This window comes from Elgaria multicarinata, chromosome 13, assembly GCF_023053635.1.
Source record: "Elgaria multicarinata webbii isolate HBS135686 ecotype San Diego chromosome 13, rElgMul1.1.pri, whole genome shotgun sequence".
NCBI lineage: Eukaryota > Metazoa > Chordata > Lepidosauria > Squamata > Anguidae > Elgaria > Elgaria multicarinata.
Window position 1 is genome coordinate 16973685 of NC_086183.1, and position 9315 is coordinate 16982999.

General features: G+C 42.8%; 3 non-coding genes across 3 annotated transcripts; all 3 read right to left on the reverse strand.

Annotated features, from left to right (window-relative positions):
• Window positions 1-5384: 5384 nt before the first annotated feature.
• Window positions 5385-5458, reverse strand: LOC134408547 (small nucleolar RNA SNORD99). The gene has a single exon (XR_010026119.1). It is a non-coding gene; the product is annotated as a small nucleolar RNA SNORD99 (small nucleolar RNA).
• A 2504-nt stretch (window positions 5459-7962) lies between these two features.
• Window positions 7963-8096, reverse strand: LOC134408542 (small nucleolar RNA SNORA44). Its single transcript, XR_010026114.1, has one exon. It is a non-coding gene; the product is annotated as a small nucleolar RNA SNORA44 (small nucleolar RNA).
• Window positions 8097-9008: 912 nt separating this feature from the next.
• LOC134408541 (small nucleolar RNA SNORA16B/SNORA16A family) lies at window positions 9009-9152 on the reverse strand. Its single transcript, XR_010026113.1, has one exon. It is a non-coding gene; the product is annotated as a small nucleolar RNA SNORA16B/SNORA16A family (small nucleolar RNA).
• Between the last annotated feature and the right edge of the window lie 163 nt (window positions 9153-9315).

A 9315-nucleotide genomic window follows, 5' to 3' on the forward strand; every position in this document is an offset into this window, starting at 1 on the left:
GATCCAAGTTCGGAAACACTCGGGAGAATACTCCAATCACACAAAAAGTCAGGAGGCAGAAATGGAACGTTAGTGGGGAAATCCCTTTTAAGACTGATTGTGCAAAAAGAATGTACAACCTCTCTTGCGACGTCACCGAAAGAGGCATTGTGAATGTCTGAAGAGTTAAACGTGGACCCCCCAAGTGAAATTAACAATGTGGAAACCATGAACTCAGCTGTGGGCCACAAAGCTGGTGGGAATCCAGTCCCATATATATATATATATATATATATATATATATATATATATATATATATATATATATAATTCCAGCCTTCTTAAAAAGAGCTCAGGGTGACATACATACTTCTCCCTGCCCCCAAGGATTTTATTGACACAACCCTGGTCTGAAGCCCAACCCCACAGTTGCTCCATTTAGTTTAATGGCTAAGTGGAGTTTCGAACATGGGTGTCCCATGTTTCAGTCCAATCCTTAACCTACACGCCAGGCCAGCAGTCTCATTTCATGGATCCAAGTCATGGTGGCTATACATTACCTCCAGTAGCAGGAGCAGTATACCTCTTAATGCCAGTTGCTCTAGAACCCGAGCAGACGGATGCTGTGACACTCTTGCGTCTTGTTTGTGGCCTTCCCGCAGAAGACCGGTGGGCCATTGTGGGAGCAGAAAGTTGGACTAGATGTGACTTTGGTTTGATCCAGCACAGTTCTTCTTACATCCAGTTGAGCTACTAGACTTGGGTTGCTCCCAACTGAGAATAAAGAGGAAGTGCATCACGTTAGGAGTGAGATAAAGAACTGGTCATTGACCTTGAATTACCTGGGGAAAGACGATCTTAAGGGTGGGCTGAAAGTAAATCAAATCAGCGTGTTTGATCACTGGGTTGATTGGCAAGGATTTTTGTCTTCTAATTGTGTAACAACAGCAGCAATGAAATGACCCCCCACCCACAAATTTAAATTATACTGCAGGGACGAAAAAAGCTTGAGGTAACTAGGGGTGGATTTTTATGCAGAAAGCCTGTAAGCTTTGCTCAGTTCTGATTCTAAAAAGAAAAAGAAAAAAAACCATTCCTGGATTCAGAATTCTGACTGAAGTTAAATGACCCCAGGACTCTAGTAAAAAAGGAAAAGAAAAACTAGACCCCACGTGCCTTCCTACTCCTACAGAAAAGGATGTCTTCCCAAAACAAGCCTAAAGGCTGCTTTTGCATTTTTTTTTATTTGAAGAGAAGAGAAAATAAGAAATCAGCTTGAAGTTGCTCTGATGTTTTCGATTCCCCCTACCAGTTTGCTGATTTTAATGTTTTTTACTTCCTAACTGTTAGAGCAGTATGACAATGGAATTAGTTACCTAGGGAGGTTGTGGGATCTCCCACACTAGAAGCCTTCAAGAGGCAGCTGGACAACCATCTGTCATGTAGGCTTTAGGGTGGATTCCTGCATTGAGCAGGGGGTTGGACTCGATGGCCTTGTAGGCCCCTTCCAACTCTGCTATTCTATGATTCTATGTGCATTTGATTTTGCCCAGTAGCCATTTATAAACAACATGTGCACGCACACACAAAATGATCTGTTATCCTACGGTAAATATACAGATGAACTTTTCAAAATATTGTGACCAATATTTGTCCTAGAAGTCTTTGCACTCTAGTTTAAGTACTTTGCAAGATTCCTGCCCTAGCCTGTATAACACGCTACTTTGTAAATATTCATTCTATACAAACACATTATATATCTGTCTCTGATAGTTTTCCTAACAGAATGTGACAAATATTTGCTGCAGAACCCTTTGCAACTTGCAAGATAATAGGGTTACCTTGCAAATATTTATCCAAAAGGTTTTCGACATATTTCTCTCATAAGCTTCTCTCTCTCATACGTTGATAATTTCCATAGAGAAGCAAATGATATGTTAAAATGCATTCCTGTATTAAGTTTGAATCAGTTTGATTCTAGCAAGGCATTCTATTGGAAGCAATTTAAAACATCATTATACTAAAAAACACTCAATGCCAATAAAAAACATGGCTATCAGTCAAGGAATGATTCCAGGATCTCATAGGCATATGAGTTAAATGTTGGGGTTGGACTCCATGGCCTTATAGGCCCCTTCCAACTCTACTATTCTATGATTCTATGATTAATGGAATGACAATTTTACATTTAGCTCATCTGCTCTTTTCAGTTAACAAGTCAGTTTTTTCAAATCTCTTTTTAAAGTTCACAGTATAATCTGTTTTGTCATTCAGTGCTCTCCCCTCTACATTTCACCACTCAAAACAGACCCCCTGCTACACACTCTTACAATCACTGGAGTTGCCACCCCTTTTTCCAGCAGGTCTTTGAAAAATGCTTAACAGGTAAGAAATTCAACAACACACCACTATTGGCAGCATGGTGATCCTGATCTGTGGAATTTCTGCCAGTTGTGGATATTAAATGAAACTGGCAAACCTACCATTCCTACATGTCCTCACGCCCTTCACATTTTTTTTAAAAAAAGATGCAGGTTTCCAGGATTGGTCATGCCTGAAAAGAAGCTTGCAAATGTCAGCATGTTCTTTTCAAAGCGTAGATACACTCCAATCTCAAATATCTAACACGCTTCAGTGCCAAAGGCATGGAGAAAATGCAATCTCCTTCAACTCTGCCAATGTTGACTTGTTTAATTTCATTTAAAAAACTACTTTTGATAAGTAGAAACAGGGCACTGTTCACTTTTATCTGGACTTCTGAATGTGCAATTGTTGGGACAGGAGCCAATTAGTTTATGGCATTGAAAGCTTCTCTCTCTTGTAGGGTGTCAGGGATACCCATCATTCATTTGGGCTCCAACTGGCTGGAAGACTTTGGCCAGACCAAAGTTACATGTGACCACCTGCATGCAGGTCATCCTGAGATGTCTCTTGAGACCCATTTTGTTAATTAAACATAATGATCTCAGTTGCGTTCCCATGGAAACTGTTCCCACCCACCCTAAGGGTTAAAAAAACAACTGTTCCAACCAGCCTGCGATTGGCTAAAAGATTTCCACAAAGTTGTCCAGGGCTTCAGCATAAATGGGTGATGAAACATTTTGTCTTCCTTCTTTGAGCATCACCTTTCCAGGGCCCTGTCCTATTGAAGACCGGTGTCTAGGTATGTAGACAAGTGTAGCTGTTTGGCTATTGCTGCTTAGTTTCAGGCTTAGGGCTTTGAAAGAGGGTGGCAGTTGAAGCCTTATTTCTTAAGTTCCTGGGAGGGTCCTGTAAGGTCTAAGAGAACCCTGGGTGGTGTTAGTGGCCTTACCAGGGTAACTGGTTCCCTGCCTACACTGCCAGGAGCAAGGGCAAGTGCCCCCACCCCCCATTCATCCCCTCCCACAGGGATACTATACTTTCCAAGGTGCCATGCTTGTCGCTAGGGCAATCTCATCAAACAAAATCTGTACATTATCCCAAGTATTTTGGTGTTCTGGAAACATGTCATTTAATCCTTGTTAACCTCACAAAAGTAGGACCAATGTCTATATTTCAGAAACTTGAACATATTGTTAGATGTGCTAGATGGGTGATTTCCAGAGGGGTAACCATTTTAGTCTCTTTATTTTTATTTATTTATAGCCCGCCTAGTTTCCTGCAAGAAACCCAGGGCGGCTTACATAATCCTCGTCTCTATTTTATTCTCACAACAATCCTGTGAGGTTGGTTAGGCTGAGTGACTGACTGGCCAAAGTTACCCAGTGAGCTTCCGTGGCCAAGTGGGAACTAGAACCTGGGTCCCCTAAGTCGTAGTCCAACGCTTTAATCACTACGCCACAATGGCTCTCTTACTGCAGAAAAAACAAAATGTATTTATTTCGTTTTTATACTGCCCATGGCAGTTCACAATTAAAATAGACTTGCGGCATAGAATTTATCATGGTATAAGCTTTCGTGGCCTACATGTTACCCAAAGTAAGAAGGTATGACATAGTGCTTCTTAAAGGCAAGGCTTGCAAAGGAAAAGGGAGAAAAAAGAATTCTGAAGACCTCATGAAAGACACAAAAGTCCTTTAATTCCATGCAATTACAGAAACACAACTAATTCAAGTCACTGCTGCTGGTGAATCTCAGACGCTTCTTCGCTGATAATTTTTGTTCCTTCAGTGCCCCTGACAAATTCCAAGGGGTCCTTGAAAACCTAAAAGAAATATTTAAGGAGGAGGAATTAGAGAGAAATGAAGTACAACTCTGTGAATCCATGTATGAGACTCAGATAAATCATAAGAAAGAACTGAACTTGATTGACATATAAATGCTAAAAGAAATATTTAATTAATCTGGAGGTTTTTTGTTTTTTTTAAAGCTTGCTGTTAACTACACCCCTCAAGATCAGAACACACACCATAGAATGCTTAGCCAGTATATGCAAGTTACGGAAATAAGTGGATTCATATTCTGCAACACTTACTAGGTGAGAATCATTTAAATACGAGAGATTCGAAACTTGGTCATACTTATAACAGACCCATTGGGCCTGTGCAGCAAATGGTTAGTGAGCGTGTTTAAACCGTAGTTATGTAGCCACCATGGTTAGGATTGGTTCACATGACACACTAAGCCATAATGTTTAGCTTAAAATGCTTAACCACTGTGGCTTAGCTTGTCTTATGAACAGGGTCATTATTATTATTATTATTATTTATTTATTTATTTATTTATATAGCACCATCAATGTACATGGTGCTGTACAGAGTAAAACAGTAAATAGCAAGACTCTGCCGCATAGGCTTACAATCTAATAAAATCATAGTAAAACAATAAGGAGGGGAAGAGAATGCAAACAGGCACAGGGTAGGGTAAGCAGGCACAGGGTAAGGTAAAACTAACAGTATAAAGTCTGCACAACATCAAGTTTTAAAAGCTTTAGGAAAAAGAAAAGTTTTTAGTTGAGCTTTAAAAGCTGCGATTGAAGTTGTAGTTCTCAAATGTTCTGGAAGAGCGTTCCAGGCGTAAGGGGCAGCAGAAGAAAATGGACGGAGCCGAGCAAGGGAAGTAGAGGCCCTTGGGCAGGCGAGAAACATGGCATCAGAGGAGCGAAGAGCACGAGCGGGGCAATAGTGTGAGATGAGAGAGGAGAGATAGGAAGGAGCTAGACCGTGAAAAGCTTTGAAGGTTAACAGGAGAAGTTTATATTGGATTCTGAAGTGAATTGGTATCAATGGGACGATATCAATGGGATCAATGGGACCATTGATATCAATGGGACTTAAATTGCCCCCCTCTTAAGTATGACTAAATCTGGATCCAAGCCACCAGGAGCGTTCATGTAACACGCTAACCCACGCTCAGTGGTTGAGTGTGGGTTGTCGTTGAACCCTCTGCCCTTTGGAAACAAAACATTGCCACCAACTTTATCTGCTTGGTCTCAGCCCCATATCCGCAGGATTCATCCAGCAGTCACCATTATAAACATGAGTCATCATCGACCAGACAGAGGCGGTGCTGGGCTCAAGATCAGCCACATGCCTCCCAATACAAGCAAAGCTGTCGCAAAGCAAAGCTGACCCCCAAGATGGCTGCTGAGTACCCATCGCCTAACACTGATTTATGAATAGTAGCAAAACCAAGCTGCTTTTCTATTGTTGCCAATAGGACCTTACATTGTTGGAGATGTTGTCCTTCCAACTGCCCGGTCTACTTGGGGAACCTCTTCCAAAGGACAATGGAAGCCCAACACACCACTCCTATAAAGAAAAAGAGAAGGAAAACTGATGTTTCCATCAATCTTGCCCTAATTTTGGAAAACTTTGTGCAATCCCTTGACATGTCTCCTAAGAAGTCTTGTTGAGTTCAGTGGGGCTTACCCTCAAGTATGTGGATATAGGATTTCAGCCTTTATCACTAGGGGAGGGGGACAGGACAACTGAGCCACCTTGAGTGCCATTGTCTTGGTGGAAAGGTGGGATACAAATCAAATTAATAAACCTGTGGCCTTTCAGTTAATGCAATTCCCATCAGCCTTAGCCAGTATAGCCCATGGCAAAAGATGGGATCTGGTTCGTAGAATAGTAGAGTTGGAAGGGGCCTACAAGGCCATCGAGTCCAACCCCCTGCTCAATGCAGGAATCCACCCTAAAGCATCCCTGACAGATGGTTGTCCAGCTGCCTCTTGAATTCCTCTAATGTGGGAGAGCCCACAACCTCCCTAGGTAACTGGTTCCACTGTCGTACTGCTCTAACCGTCAGGAAGTTTTTCTTGATGTCCAGCTGGAATCTGGCTTCCTTTAACTTGAGCCCATTATTCCGTGTTCTGCACTCTGGGATGATCGAGAAGAGATCCTGGCCCTCCTCTGTGTGACAACCTTTCAAGTATTTGAAGAGTGCTATCATGTCTCCCCTCAATCTTCTCTTCTCCAGGCTAAACATGCCCAGTTCTTTCAGTCTCTCTTCATAGGGCTTTGAAGTCCAACTCTTATCATCCAACTCCCATCAGGCAACCTTGGGCCACTCACCTGCTCTCAAGCTAGCTTACCTCCCAGGGGTGTTGAGGATAAAAGGTAAGGGAGGACCACACACACCAGTGTGGCATACTGGTTAAAGTGTTAGACTAGGGCTGGGGAGAACTGGGTTCAAGTCCTCACACTGCCATGGAGCTTATTGGCTGACTTTGTGCCAGGCACTGACTCTCAGCCTAACCTTCCTCACAGGGTTGTTAGAAGGGTAAAAAGGCAGGATATAAACGCAACAATCACTAAAACAATTCACCACCTTGAGGCTCTTAGAAGCAGGCCTAGATAAAAATGTAATAAATCAAAGAAAACGAAATTAAGGGCAAATGGCACCTTCTTAGCCTGTTTTGTGGGACAGGCCAGGGCCCAAATGGACAAAGTGTTTCAAGCCAGCCCAGTTCCATGCAGGATTTGCCCCAGCAAAGATGCAGGGACCAGCTTTCATTTTACTTTCCCTCCTTCTTGACCATAAGATCGGTATTCAGATCTGATGGGAAAGGGATAGGGAGGCTACGATTCTTCACCCCACACCCTTTTTTCATCATATAAAAGTGGCACACATAAGGATGGGAAAACCTATACGTTACCTTTGGCAGGACGAGCTGCTAGCCTAGTCGGTTGAAACAGGATAATGACCTCCGTTCAAGCATTGAGTGCCTCCAGATGATACCTGATTATTTAAAAAAAGAAAGAGAAAAATGCAGAATGCAGCTGGATTAAAACCATTCAGGTTTCTCAAGCATATTGAGCAGGATTGTTTGCTAAACAATATTTTGCTAAATATTAAAAACTCAAAGACAATATCAGTTTAAATATGCCAAGTTTCAAGACCTCATGGTTCCAGGATGTTACAGGGTGCAATGCAGATGAATCATCCAGGAAGAACCTCTATTTTGCAGCTTCCAATTCACTTCAGAATCCAATATAAACTTCTCCTGTTAACCTTCAAAGCTTTTCACGGTCTAGCTCCTTCCTATCTTTCCTCTCTCATCTCACACTATTGCCCCGCTCGTGCTCTTCGCTCCTCTGATGCCATGTTTCTCGCCTGCCCAAGGGCCTCTACTTCCCTTGCTTGGCTTCGTCCATTTTCTTCTGCTGCCCCTTACACCTGGAACGCTCTTCCAGAACATTTGAGAACTACAAGTTCAATCGCAGCTTTTAAAGCTCAACTAAAAACTTTTCTTTTTCCTAAAGCTTTTAAAACTTGATGTTGTGCGGACTTTATACTGTTAGTTTTACCCTACCCTGTGCCTGCTTACCCTACCCTGTGCCTGTTGGCATTCTCTTCCCCTCCTTAATGTTTTATTATGATTTTATTAGATTGTAAGCCTATGCGGTAGGGCCTTGCTATTTACTGTTTCACTCTGTACAGCACCATGTACATTGATGGTGCTATATAAATAAATAATAATAATAATAATAATAAAAGCCACCCATTAGTAACACACAAAAGAGTACCGAGTTAACGCCTTCCAGACGGTGGATGTTTTGTAGGAAAGTCGAGTGACAACTGCAGCTAACAAAAGCCTGAGAAGTCAAAGTTCCTCCCGTTTTGTTCTTGCATGTTGTTGGAGATCCTCTGGCTATTTGCTAAGCCATAGCTCTTGGTTTAACATGCAGCCCACGGGGCCAATAAGAACATGGACTGAATTAGTATGGATACTAAGGGCACTACCATTGCATGGTTAGACAGTAAAAAATCCTACAACTCCCAGCATTCCCCAGCCAGCCACAGAGGCTGGAGAAAGCTGGGAGTTGTAGGATTTTGTTTAAATTTTATTTTGGTCTAAACATGCATAAGGTCGCATTCTAAGAGGATCAGATCTTCTCCAGTCGCCTCCAAACTGCAGAGAAGACCTCTCCTCGAGACGGGATCGGCAAGTTCGCTTACCTGTGTTCAGAACAGGCTTCTATGGATCAGCGTAAGAAGGCAAATCTCCGAGCCACAGACACAACCCCATCGAATTTTCTTTCCTTGAAAGGGAATTCGGAGAGAAGACATGAGATGGAAAGCAACTGCGGATACAATGCAGTCACTCCCACATCCCTGTAAATCAGACCCTTGCTTCCCTGCATAGGGTTTATCCATTTCCGTGTCCCACTGTATCACACGTCATTAAACATTTCTCTTGGCTGTCGATGGCGTGAGGATGGGCAACTCATGCATCACCTGTTGCACGCTGCTCAAGTGCAACTAGCAAAAACTTAAAATTATGGTCCATGCTAAGCTTTTTATGCTTATGATTCTTCCCAGTCCTGCCCCGATGCTAAGCAGTTCACTCCCATCAGTTTTTCATCGCAAAATGCAGAATGTTCTTGCCTTTCTAAAAACCTGGTTTCCACCTGGTTTCCTACTCAAGTTGCACAATGCCAGCATCCATGAGCACCAAGGCCAGATCTACACCAAGCAGGATATGACACCTTGAAAACGGTTTGAAGACTGTATATGGAGTGTGTCCTGGGCCCCAACAGTTGTCACTACTGTTGTAAACTGTTTTAAAGCAGTAGTGTAGATCCTGCCCAAGAAAAAAATCATGTATTTCCCTAAAAGTGTTGCTGGACAGTTATAACAGGACAAGCTGAACAGCGACCGTCAAGGGAAAAAAAGTTACTTTTGGCACCTTTTTGACCACGTCAGCCACAGAGGAGGCAGAGGCAGCTTCGATAGGGCCACGGGCGCTTTCAGAAGCGAATATGCAGGAGGGAGGCTAGGCTGGCCTAGTCCTCCATCCTTTTCCCGGATGGAAATATTGGCGATTATTGCACCAGACACCACAATTGTTCCGCTAGCCCAGGACACCCTGCACCAGACTCTGAGGCGAGCCAGATGCAACAGGCA